The sequence below is a fragment of the Theropithecus gelada genome, chromosome 4 (assembly GCF_003255815.1).
Source record: "Theropithecus gelada isolate Dixy chromosome 4, Tgel_1.0, whole genome shotgun sequence".
Taxonomy (NCBI): domain Eukaryota; kingdom Metazoa; phylum Chordata; class Mammalia; order Primates; family Cercopithecidae; genus Theropithecus; species Theropithecus gelada.
In genome coordinates this window covers 25,221,584-25,235,573 of record NC_037671.1, presented here as the reverse complement: position 1 = coordinate 25,235,573, position 13,990 = coordinate 25,221,584, and the positions used below count along the sequence as shown (strand labels likewise).

The 13,990-nt window shown below is 37.5% G+C and overlaps 1 long non-coding RNA gene across 1 annotated transcript in view; it reads right to left on the bottom strand.

Annotated features, from left to right (window-relative positions):
- The window catches only part of LOC112622926, a 37,215-nt gene that overhangs the window by 6,139 nt on the left and 17,086 nt on the right, over positions 1 to 13,990 (bottom strand). The window contains exon 2 of the long non-coding RNA XR_003119057.1: positions 9,298 to 9,362. This is a non-coding gene — a long non-coding RNA (uncharacterized LOC112622926). The remainder of the gene's footprint in view (positions 1 to 9,297; positions 9,363 to 13,990) is intronic.

Genomic DNA, 13,990 nt, shown 5'->3' with positions numbered 1-13,990 from the left:
ATTACAGTAAAAGCCTGTGTATTTGGTAGTCCATCAACCAGAAGTTCCTCTCTACTAGCAATTTTGAGCTGTGCCAATATGGTAAAAATTGATATTTCTGATTATGGTTGGTTACAAGATCCTACTGTGCATTCTCAAACAAAGTTTAAATTTTATCAGGCTATTTTAATATATATTACTTGTACTCTAGTGCTTTGAAAAACTGATAATCCACATATATAGTAATCCTGGCCTTTCAACTTTATTGCCATCTCATAATTTCACGGCCTGATGAGTAACCCTTCTTTGATGTCCCAATATTTCTTCAGGTGTAATTATACTATATTTTGCATGTATATATATATGTGAATATAATAAACATATTATGAATAATTACACATAATACAGACATAGCACCTATTTATATTGCAGCTACATCCTGGGTGTTAGTGTATTCTACGAATGTCACATATATAGTATATTGACTCATTTAATTGTAGTAATTACCTGATATTTAAATGGCATGATTGTAAAAATGAGGCAGAAGGCTTTATGACTTGCCAAAGATCACATGTGTAATAAAGTCATAGAGGCAAGACTGAAACTGGATTCCACCAGCATCCAAAGCTCTATTCCTTCCAGTATACAACATATCTCACTATACCTACCACCCTTCTAATTTCTAAACCAGACACTTTCAGAATAATCATCAATTTTTCCTTCTTTATTTACATACTCAATTTGTAACCAAGTCATCATTTTTTTTTCTTGGCTTAATTATCCCTAGTCCCCAGGCCCACTTTTGCCCTCATTGCTTCATGGGGTTAGATTACTATAGAAGTCTTCTAATCTAGGCTGCTTGCCTCTAAACCCCATTCTGCTTAGTGGTTACATCTTAAAGTAATGTCCACTGTGTCATTCCTCAGCAATTTGATTATTTAGGGATGTATATCTAAAAAACAAAACAAAAAAAAACCTTTCTTTTGAGAAATACATTTTACATTACAACCTTGTAGACCTAGTAAACATATTTGTGTGTCCGTGCACACACAGTTGATCCTCATTATTTACAAATTCTATATCTGCAAATTCACCTACTTGCTAAATATATTTGTAACTCCCAAATCCATACTCAGAGCATGTTTGTGGTCAGTCACAGACATGTGTACAGTGATGAAAATGTAAGCACCTGACATACGTGTTCCCAGCTGAGGTTGAAAAAAGTGGTGTTCTGTCTTCTTATTTTAGCTCAAACTGTAAACGAGTGTTCTTTTCAAGGCCTATTTAATGTCACACTTTTTGCATTTTTGTGCTTTTTTTAAGTTGGTGATTTCATGTTTAAAATGGCCCCCAAGCACAGCGCTAACGTGGTAACTGCCGTTCATCAGCACAAGAAGGCTGTGATGTACCTTAGGGAGAAAAACACATGTGTTCGAGAAGCTTCATTCAGGTATGAGTGATAGTGCTTTAGCCTAGAGTTTAATGTTAATGAATCAATATATATATTAAATGAGGTGTCCTTATTCAGAAACACTCATAAAATAAGGGTATGTATTAATCTGTTGATGAAAATTTTGTGACCAGAGGAACAAAGGAACCTAATCCTGTATTTACCCAGGAAGCAATGGCTTCGTAATTACTAATTCAGGGTTGGTGACTTTATAGAATAGAACTATTACAGATAACAAGAATTGACTGTATATAACTAAAGCAAATGTTTCACAAAAACCCTTATTAACTGCAAGACATGTTTCTATTTTCTGTTTTCCTCTATCCTAGTTCATTAAAACAGGTATGGTGGATGTGACCCAATACACTAATTTCACAACCTACTAAAGAGTCAAGATCCAAAGCGTAACGGCTGCTAAGCTAGGACCTACTATTAGAAGATAAAACAATTTTAAATTGGCTTTCAAGGCTCTCCACGATACTGCTTTATTCTATGTCTCTAATCTTTCCCATGCCCCATCCCTTGCTGGTCCTGTCAGTCTGGCCAGACTTGGGAGATGGGTGAAGGCCCTTCGGAAACTGCTGTTAAGTCCTGGTTGAGCCCTTCTGAGCCTTAGGGTCCAGGGTCCCATGTCAGGGAGGATCTGCAATATAGGGGGGGTCCAGGATGGGGACAGAGAGTGGCCTCCCAGGTTCACCAAGTAACTAGAATTCTGTGATGGAGAACAGGATTGGTCACACTGCAAGATGCATGCTGAATCTTATTTCTAAAGCTCTATGCTAATGCTGATTTCAACTGCGTTGGGGGTTGGCTATGCAAAGTCTTCCTACTTGCTCCTTCTTGTTGGACTAAGACCAAAGCTATAAAATGGCAAGTCAAGACCTACTTATTCATTTATTTTAAAAATAAAACCTTAGTGGTAGAAGACCAAGGCCATGTCGGTTTTCTACCACTTCTCTGAAATCTCTTGAGACTAATTATTTCAAGTTGTAAACTTCCCATCTAGATTAGATGGGGAGATTTTGGATGGCTGATGTTTATTTTCTTAACAATCTGGTTAAAAAATCAGTCAAATAGGTTGGGTTCAAATCACCCCTCCACCACAAATAATAATGTGACTGTGGATGAGTTAAACACTGCAAACTCAGTATATCCTCATCTGTAAACTAGAGATAATAATGCTAACTACCTTACTGGGTTCTGGGAGAAGTAAATGAGATAATGCTTCAAAGAATGACAGGTAAAAAAAATGATTGCTTAATATATTTTGTTATTATTGTCATAATCATTATTAGTATTACCATGGGGCCAAACACAAAATAGGCACTTAATGATTTTGTTTGTAACTGCATTGCGAAACACTTGACTTTAAATCAACTGGAAACTTTTCTGCTGTTAGTCAGCACAGGACAATTCTTCAGGTATCTTTGGACTGACACAGTTACCCCCTCTTTTTTACTCATAGTTCTTAAGAATAACTAGAATATGCTGAGAATGCAACATCTTAAGATAGGGAGAAACTAGCCTGAACAGTCTAGGCTCTGTTCTAATCCCTCATAGAAACAGTATGTCCTTCAACAGATTAGCACAGTGAATCATGTTATGCTGGGGTATAAAACCCAGGGTGGGATACTTTCTTGGGACCCTCCACTGCAGCGCAAATGGGGGGCACAGGCAGATGAAACTCCAACTGCCAAAGCCAAACTAGCTTTCTTGAGGCTTTTATGAATCATAGGCTTCTGTTGTCCTATCTGTAAGTAATACACTGCCTTCATGTAACTTGTGTTGGGGAGTGTTCTATCTCACTGGATTAAGACAGGCTGGTAATCCGTACACAGTGAAACAGCTCTGTAACCAAGTCATTCTATTTTTGCTTGTATGGTCTTTCCTAAGGTAGTCCACTTTCAGCACAAGAGAAAGAACTGAGGAACGCTGTTGAAGGATTCGCTTTACCAAACCTTACTGTGTGACAAGCATTGTATGAGATTTTATAAACATATTTCTCATCTTATATTCACAGTTTCTGAGATGTAAATGGCATTAACTTTATTTTATAAGTAAAGAAGCTGTGGCTCCAGACAAATAAATAGCTCAAGGTCACACATCTTGCTGTTATAATAAGCCATATATTCAAAGGGGGTCAAAGAAGAATGGAGAGGAAAGTAATGTATTTTTCTTTCCTTCCAGGTTTCAGCATTACTTTGGTGTTACTAGCCTATCTTTCTTTCTTTTGCCTTCCCAGATGTTTTAGCACTGCTATGCTATAGTTAGAAACTGTAGAAAAGTGCAATCATTTATAACCAAGTCAGAGATTAGATTTAAAACAACAAAGAGTTTGTATATGGCATTATGTAACTAAGAGGTAATGAAATTCACATCTTTCAAGATTTAATGTGAGGAGCAGAGCCTGAGCTGACTCAAGCCACTGATTTACCAGCCCCTTACTTCTCCAAAGCATGGACCAGTCCAGCACCCTACCCCTAGAGGAGCAGAGCCCAAGTAGGTGGAATAGGCATACAAATCTCTACAGCCTAAGCCACTGAGGCATGCAGGGGCATTGCTGATATTGACTATAGCTGAAGAAACTGTACAAAGACTACACTACTGCACCCACTGAAAGAAAAGCCAATGCACCCTACCCAACTGACACCCTAGGACATATCTGCAGGAGAAAGTTTTTTCCCATGAAAGCCACACTACAAAACTGGAACAGGCAAATGTTCTACTAAATGCACAGATATCAAGCAAGGGAGACAAGAACATGAAAAAGCAGTGAAATATAACACTACATAGCACAGTAATTCTCCAGTAACTGATCTCAACAAAAAGAAAATTTTTAATTGCCTGAAAAGAAATTCAAAATAATAACTTTAAGAAAACTCAGAGACAAAGGAATACAAAAAAGACAATTCAATGAAAATGAAAAAACAATTCATGATTTGAATGAGAAATTCAACAAAAGATGGGTATCAAAAATGAAAGAAACAGAAATATTGGAGCTGAAGAATTTAATAAATAAAAATATGTCATTGAAAGCTTCAACAATACATTACATCAAGCAGAAGAAAGAATCTCTGAACATGAGGAGATACCTTTTGAAATAATCCAGTCAAACAAGAAAAAAGAATGGAAAAGAATTAAGAAAGTCTGTCAAACTTATTGGACACCATTAAGCAAACAAATGATTGGATTATGGCAGTTCCAGAGGTGGAAGAGATGGGAAAAGTCATAGAAAATTTATTCAATGAAATAATAGCTAAAAAGCTTCCAAGTCTTAGGAGAGATACGCACAGCCAGATACACAATGTTGTAAAGTTCCCCAAAGTTTCAACCCAAAACCATCAAAGTAAATGATAGAGAATTCTAAAAACAATAAGAGTGTCAAGTCATATATATAGGGGAGTCCCCATTAGACTAATAGCAGATTTCTCAGCAGACCAGGAGAGAAAACCATAAAAACCAGGACAGAATGGGATGATATATTCAAAGTGCTGAAAGAAAACAAGCTGTCAGAGAAGAATACTATGTCCAGCAAAGTTATCTCTGAGAAACAAAAGAGAAATAAAGTCCTTTCTGGACAATCAAAACCTCAAGAAATTCATCACCAGTAGACCAGCCTTACAAGAAATGCTTAAGGAAGTATTTCAACTGGAAGTGAAATAAAAACTACCATCATGTAAACACATGAAAATATAAAACTCACTGGTAGAACAGATATGCAAAAGAGAAAGAGAAAGGAATCAAATACTATCACTACAAAACAAACAAACAGAAAACTGCAAAGATCAACAATAAAAGAAGAAACAAAGGATATACCCCCCCCCCAAAAAAACTAACAAAATGACAACAGTAAGTCCTTGCCTATCAATAATAACCTTGAATAGAAATGGATTAAATTCCCCATTTTAAAAATGTAGACTGGCTGAATTAATGAATAAATAAGATACAACTATATGATGCCAACAAGAAACTCATCTCACCTGTAAAGACACTATAGACTGAGGGTGAAGAAATAGAAAAAGATGATCCAAACAAATGGAAACCCAAACAAGCAACAGTAGCTATACTTGTATCAGATAAATTAGACTTTAAGTAAAAAACTGACAAGAGAGAAAAGAAAGGTCCTTATATAATGATAAAGGGATCAATTCAGCAAGGGGATATAATTCTAAGTATACATGCACCCAAAACCAGAGCACTCAGTTATATAAGTCAAATGTTATTAGATCTAAAGAGAGAGAGAAACCTCAATACAATAATAGCTGGGGTCTTCAACACCCTACTCTCAGCAAACATGTCATGTAGATAGATAATCAGCAAAGAAATATCAGATTTACACTGCACTATACCCAACTGGACCTAACAGACATTTACAGAACATTTCATCAAACAGAGGCAGAATACAACTTCTTCTCATCAGAACACAGAACATTCTCCAGGATAGACGAGATATGCTAGGTCACAAAACAAGCATTAACAACATTTTAAAAACTGAATTCATATCAAGTATTTTTTCTGACTACAATGAAATAAAACTAGAATTTGACAACAGGAACTCTGGAACCTATACAAATACATGGAAATCAAACAACATCTTCCTGAATGATCAATTGGTCAAGGAAGAACTTAAGAAGGAAATGTAAAATGTAAAAATTTCTTGAAACAAATGAAAATAGAAACAATATACCATAACCTATGGTATGCAGCAAAAGCAGTACTAAGAAAGAACTTTATAGCAATAAGTGTCCATATCAAAAAGTAGAAAAGTTTCAAATAAACAACCTAACAATATACCTGAGGGAAATTGAAAAGCAAGAACAAACCAAGCCCAAAATTAGTAGAAGGAAAAAAAAAATCAAAGTGGAAATAAATGAAACAGAGACAAAAAATACAAAAGATCAACAAAATAAGCAGCAGATTTTTTGAAGTGCCTGGAAGACAATCCAGGCAATACCATCTTGGACACAGAAACAGGCAAAGATTTTTATGACAAAGACACCAAAAGCAATCACAACAAAAGCAAAAATTTACATGTGGGATCTAATTAAACTTAGGTGCTTCTGCACAGCAAAATAAGCTATCAATAGAGTAAACAGACAACCTACAGAATGGGAGAAAATATCTGCAAACTATGTATCTGACAAGTCTAATATCCAGCATCTATAAAGAATCTAAATTTCCAAGAGAAAAACAACCCCATTAAAAAGTGGGCAAAAGACATGAACAGACACTTTTCAAAAGAAAACATACATGTGGCCAAAAAGAACATGAAAAAAAATTCAGTATCACTGATCATTAGAGAAATGCAAATCAAAACCACAATGAGATATGATATCACACCACTCAGAATGGCTAGTATTAAAAAGTCAATAAATAGATGGCAGAGAGGTTGCAGAGAAAAGGGAACACAATACACTGTTGGTGGGAGCGTACATTAGTTCAACCATTTTGGAAAGCAGTATGATGATTCCTCAAAAAGCTAAAAGTAGAATGACCATTTGACCCAGCAATCCCATTACTGGGTATATGCCCAGAGGAATATAAATCATTCTACTGTAAGAACACATGCATGTGAATGTTCACTACAGTAATGTTTACGATAGCAAAGACACAGAATCAACCTAAATGCTCATAAGTGACAGATTGGATAGAGAAAACGTGGTACATACATACCATGGAAAATTATGCAGTCATAAAAAAGAATGAGATCATATATTTTGCAAGAACATGGATGAGCTGGAGGCTATCATCCTTAGCAAACTAACGCAGGAACAGAAAACCAAATACCATATGTTCTCACTTATAAGTGCGAGCTAAATGATGAGAACTTTTGAAAGCAAAGAAGGAAACACCAGACACTGGGGTCTACTTGAGAGTAGAGGGTGGAAGGAGGGAGAGGAGCAAAAAAGATAACTATTCAGTACTGGGCTTAATACATGGGTGATGAAATAATCTGTACAACAAACCCCTGTGGCACAAGTTTACCTATGTAACAAACCTTTACATGTAGCACCGAACCTAAAATAAAAGTTAAAAAAAAGTAAAAAATAAAGTAAATAGGCCAGATGAGGTGGCTTACACCTATAATCCCAGAACTTTGGGAGGCTGAGGCAGGTGGATCACCTGAAATTGGGAGTTCGAGACCAGCCTTGCCAACATGGTGAAACCCTGTCTCTACTAAAAATATTGATACAAAAATTAGCTGGGTGTGGTGGCACACACCTGTAATCCCAGCTACTTGGGAGGCTGAGGCATGAGAATTGCTTGAACCCAGGAGGCCAAGATTTCAGTGAGCCAAGATTGCACCACTGCACTCCAGCCTGGGTGACAGAGTGAGGCACTGTCTCTAAATTAATTAAAATAAAATACACTGAACACATCATGATACAGTTTGGATATTTACCTTCACCCACATCTCATGTTGAAATGCAATACCTAATGTTGGAGGTGGGACCTGGTGGGAAGTGTTTGGGTCATGGGGGAATATCCTTCATAGCGTGGTGCTGTTCTCACTATAGTGAATGAGTTCTCCTGAAATGTTGTTTAAAAGTGTGTGGCATCTCCCCATCTCTCTCTTGCTCCGCCCTTCAAATTCCACCATGATCGTAAGCTTCCTGAGGCCACCCCAGAAGCTGATCAGATGCCAGCACCATGATTTCTGTAAATCCTGCAGAACCATATCCCAATTAAACCTCTTTTCTTCATAAATTACTCAGCCTTAGGTGTTTCTTTATGGCAGTGCAAGAATTGACTAGCATATACCATTTGCTAGATTAAGAAAAAAAAAAAAGACAAAAATAAAACAGAAACAAAAAAGAAGACATTATAACTGATACCACAGAAATTCAAAGGGCCATTAGGGACTATTATGAACAATTATATACCAAACAAATTGAAAAACCCAGAGGAAATGGATAAAGTCCTAGATACATACAACCTACCAAGATTGAATCAGAAAGTAACAGAAATCCTGAATAGACCAATAATGAGAAATGAGATTGAGTCAGTAATTTTAAAAAATCTCCCAACAAAGAAAAGCCTAGGGACAGATGGCTTCACTGCTGAATTCTACCAAACTTTCAAAGAACTAATACCAACTTTTATCAAACTACTCCAAAAAAATCTAAGGGAAGGCAATTATTCCAAATTCATTCTGTAAGACCAGCATTACCCTAATATCAAAACCAGATAAGGATATAACAACAACAACAAACTACAGGCCAATATCCCTGATAAAAATAGATGCAAAAATTCTCAACAAAATATTAACAAACTGAATACAACAGCACATCAAAAAGATAATACACCATGATTAAGTGAGATTTATCCCATGAATGCAAGGACAGTTCAGCATACACACAATGTAGTAGTCTGTTCTCACACTGCTATAAAGATACTACCTGAGACTGGGTAATCTATGAAAAAAAGGTTTAATTGACTCACAGTTCTGCATGGCTGTGGAAGCCTCAGGAAACTTACTATCATGGTGGAAGGCAAAGGGGAAACAAGGCATGTCTTACATGGCAGCAGGAGAGGTCGGGGGAGAGGGGGACAGCGGGGGAGAGAGAAAAAGAGAGAGAGAGAGAGAGGTGGGGAACTGCCAAACATGTTTAAAGCACCAGATCTTCTGAGAACTACCTCACTATTGTGAGAACAAAATGGCAGAAACCACCCCCATGATCCAATCACCTCTCACCAGGCCCCTCCCTCAACATCTAGGGATTACAACTCCAGATGAGATTTGAGTGGGGAACTGAGCCAAACCATATTATTCTGCAAATGGCCCCTCCAAAATCTCATGTCCTTCTCCCATTGCAAAATCAATCATGCCTTCCCAAGAGTCCGCCAAAATCTTAACTTATACTAACCTTAACCCAAAAGTCCAAGTCAAAAGTCTCATCCAAGACAAGGAAAATTCCTTCGGCCTGTGAGCCTGTAAAATCAAAAGCAAGTTAGTTACTTCTAAGATACAATGAGGGTATAGGCATTGGGTAAATGATTCCATTCCAAATAAGACAAATTGGCCAAAACAAAGGGTCTACAGGCCACATGCAAGTCTGGAAGCCAACATGGCAGTTATTAAATCTTAAAGCTCCAAAATAATCTCCTTTGACTCCATCTCTCACATCCAGGGCACGCTGACAAAAAGGGTGGGTGCCCAAGGCCTTGGGCAGCTCTGCCCCTGTGGCTCTGCAGGGTACAGCCCCTAAGACTGCTTTCACAGCCGAGCGTTGAGTGCCTGTGGCTTTTCCAGGAGCACAGTGCAAGCTGCCGGTGGATCTACCATTCCACCATGGAGGATGGTGGCCCTCTTTTCACAGCTCCACTAGGCAAAGCCCCAGTGGGGACTCTGTGTGGAGGCTCTGATTCCAAATTTCCCTTTTACACTGCCCTAGCAGAGGTTCTCCATGAGGGCTCCAACCCTGCAGCAAATTTCTGCCTGGACATCTAGATATTTCCATATATGATCTGAAATCTAGGCAGTGGTTCCCAAACCTCAATTCTTGACTTCTGTGCACCCACAGGTCCAATACCACTTGGAAGCCACAAAGGCTTGGGCCTTGCACCCTCTGAAGCAAAGACCTGAGCTGTATGTTGGCCCCTTTTAGCCACTGTTGGGATGCAGGGCACAAAGTTCCAAGACTGCACAAAGCAGCAAGGACTTGGGTCCAGCACATGGAAACAAGTTTTCTTCTTAGGCCTCTGGGCCTGTGATGGGAGGGGCTGCTGTGAAGACATCTGCCATGCCCTGGAGACATATTCCCCATTGTCTTGATGATTAACATTCGACTCCTCATTATATATGCAAATTTCTGCAACCAGCTCGAATTTCGCTTTCTTTTCTACTACATGGTTAGGCTGCAAATTTTCCAAACTTTCAGGCTCTCCTTCTCTTTCAAACATAAGTTCCAATTTCAGACCATCTCTCTCAAGTTAAAAGTTCCACAAATATCTAGGGCAGGGCAAAATGCTGCCAGTCTCTTTGCTAATGCATAGCAATAGTTGCCTTTACTCCAGTTCCCAAGAAGTTTTTCATCTTCATCTGAGACTACCTCATCCTGGACTTCATTGTCCATATCACTATCAGCATCTTGGTCAAAACTATTCAACAAGTCTCTAAGAAGTTCCATACTTTCCCACATCTTCCTGTCTTCTTCTGAGCCCTCCAAACTGTTCCAACCTCTGCCTGTTGCACAGTTCCAAAGTCGCCTCCACATTTTCAGGTTATCTTTATACCAGTACCCCACTATCACAGTACCAATTCTCTGTATTAGTCTATTCTCACACTGCTATAAAGGTATTGCCTGAAACTGGGTAATTTATGAAGAAAAAAGCTTAATTGACTCAGTTCTGTGTGGCTGGGAAGGCCTCAGGAACTTACAATCACAGCAGAAGGTTAAAGGAAAGCAAGGCACATCTTACGTGATAGCAGAAGACAGAGAGACAAAGCGGGGAGAAGTGCCAAACACCTTTAAAGCATGAGATCTCCTGAGAACTCCCTCACTATCATGAGAACGGCATGGGCAAAACTGCCTTCATGATCCAATCACCTCCCACCAGGTCCCTCCCTTGACACCTAGGTATTATAATTCCAGATGAAATTTAGGTGGGGACACAGAGCCAAATTATATCACAAACTAAATAAACACAAAACATCACATCAATAGAGTGAAGAACAAAAACCATATGATCATTTCAATAGATGCAGAAAAACCATGGATACATTTCAACATTCCTTCATGATAAAAGCCATCAACAAATTAGGTAAAGAAGAAACAAACCTAAACATAAAAACAATATATAACAAAGTCACAGCCAACCTCATACTAATCAGGAAAATGCTGAAAGCTTTCTAAGAACTGAAACAAAACCCACTTTTGCCACTTTTATTCAACGTAGTACCAGAAGTTCTAGCCAAAGCAGTTAGGCAAGAGAAAAAAATAAAAGGCATCCAAATTGGAAAAGAGGAAGTCAAACTCTCCCTGTTTACAGTTTCTCTAATTTTATATAGAGAAAAACCTAAAGACTCCACTGGAATTTTTAGAACTGATAAGTGAATATGCTGAAGTTGCAGGATACAAAATCAACATACAAAAGAATCAGTAGTGTTCCTATACAACAACAACTAGCCAGCTGAAATAAATCAATAAAACAATTCCAGTTACAATAGCTATAAAAAATTTAAAATAAAATATCTAGGAATAAATATAACCAACAATATGAGAGACCTCTACAATGAAAACCATAAAATGTTGATGAAGGAAATTTATCACAAATAAATGGAAAGATATCTCAGATTCATGGATTGGAAGAATATTATGAAATTGACTATACTACCTAAAATGATCTATAGATTCAATGCAATCCCTATTATAATACCAACGACACTCTTTACAGAAATAGAAAAAACAACCCTAAAATTCATATGGAACCACAAAAGACCCCAAATAGCCAAAGCAATCTTGAGCAAAAAGAACAAAACTGGAGACCTCATACTACCTGACTTCAAAATATACTACAAAGCTTTAGTAACCAAAACAGCATGTATTTACAAAAAAACAGACACATAGAACAGTGGAACAGAAAAAAGGGACCAGAAATCCATGCATTTACAGACAACTGATTTTCAATAAAGGGACCAAGAATATAAATTGAGGAAAGAACACCCTCTTCAATAAATGGTTCTAGGAAAACTGGATATCCGTAAACAAAATAAAATTAGACCCCTATCTCTCCCTATATACAAAAAACAATACAAAATGGATTAAAGACTTCAATATAAGACCTAAAACTATGAAACTATTAGAAGAAAACAGGGGAAATGCTTCAGGACATCGGTCTGAGCAAATACTTTACAGCTAAGGCCTCAAAAGCAAAGACAACAAAAGCAAAAATAGCCACTTCTGCACAGCAAAATAAACAAATAACAGAATAAAGAGACAACCTACAGAATGGGAGAAAATATTTGCAAACTATACATCTGACAAGAGGTTGATATCCAGAATATACAAGGTACTGAAACAGCTCAATGGCTAAAAAAACAAATAATCCAATTTAAAAGTGGGCAGAGGATCTGAACAGACCTTTCTCCAGAGAAGACATGCAAATGGCCACAAGTATATTTAAAAAAGATAACATCAGGAAAATGCAAATCAAAACCACAATGAGACATCTCACCTCAGTTAAAAGGGTTATTATTAAAAAGACAAAAAATAGGCTGGGCGCGGTGGCTCAAGCCTGTAATCCCAGCACTTTGGGAGGCCGAGGCAGGCTGATCACGAAGTCAGGAGATCGAGACCATCGTGCCTAACGCGGTGAAACCCTGTCTCTACTAAAAATACAAAAAAAAGAAATTAGCCGGACCTGGTGGTGGGCGCCTGTAGTCCCAGCTACTCCGGAGGCTGAGGCGGGACAATGGCGTGAACCTGGGAAGGCGGAGCTTGCAGTGAGCCAAGATTGCGCCACTGCACTCCAGCCTGGGCGACAGAGCGAGATTCCGTTTAAAAAAAAAAAGACAAAAAATAACAAAGGTTGGTGAGGATGTGGGAAAAAGGAAACTCTTATGCTCTGTTGGAGGGAATATAAATTAGTACAGCTATTAAGGAAAACATTATGGGGATTTTCCTCAAAAAGCTAAAAATAGAATTACTATATGATTCTGGAATCTCACTACTGTGTATATATCCAAAGGAAAAGAAATCAGTATGTTGAAGAGATATCACCACTCTCATATTTATTGCAGCACTATTCACAATAGCCAAGATATGAGATCAAACTAAGTGTCCATCAACAGAAGAATGGATAAAGAATATGTGGAATTTATACACAATGGAATACTATTTAGCTATAAAAGAGAAGTGAAATCCTGTCATTCATGGCAACGTGGATGAGCCTGGGACACTGTGTTATGTGAAATAAGGCAGAGAAAGGTAAATACTGCATGTTCTTGTTCATATGTTGAAGTTAAAAAAGTTGATCTCATAGACGTAGACAGTAGAACAGTGTTTACTAGAGGCTGGGAAGAGTTAGAGAGGAGAAGGAAGAGGTTGGTTAATGTCCATAAAATTGCAGCTAGATAGAATAAGTCCTAGTGTTCTAAAGAGCTTTAGGTAACTATAGTAAACAATAATTTATTGTATTTTTTTCAAACAGCTAAAAGATTTGTAATGTTACTAACATAAAGAAACAATAAAGGTTTGAGGTGATAGATATGCTAATTACTCTGATTTGATCATTACACATTATATACATGTATTGAAATGTCACATAGTACCCCACAAATATATACAATTATAATATGTCAATTAAAAATGTTTTCTAATCTATACATCTGACAAAGTTCTAACATCTAGAATCTACAATGAACTCAAACAATTAGCAAGAAAAAAACAAACAATTCCAACAAAATATGGGCTAAGGACATGAATAGACAATTATCAAAAGAAGATATACAAATGGTCAACAAGCATGTGAAAAAATTCTCAACATCATTAATGATCAGGGAAATGCAAATCAAAACCACAATGCGATAGCACCTTACTCCTTCAAGAATGGCCATAA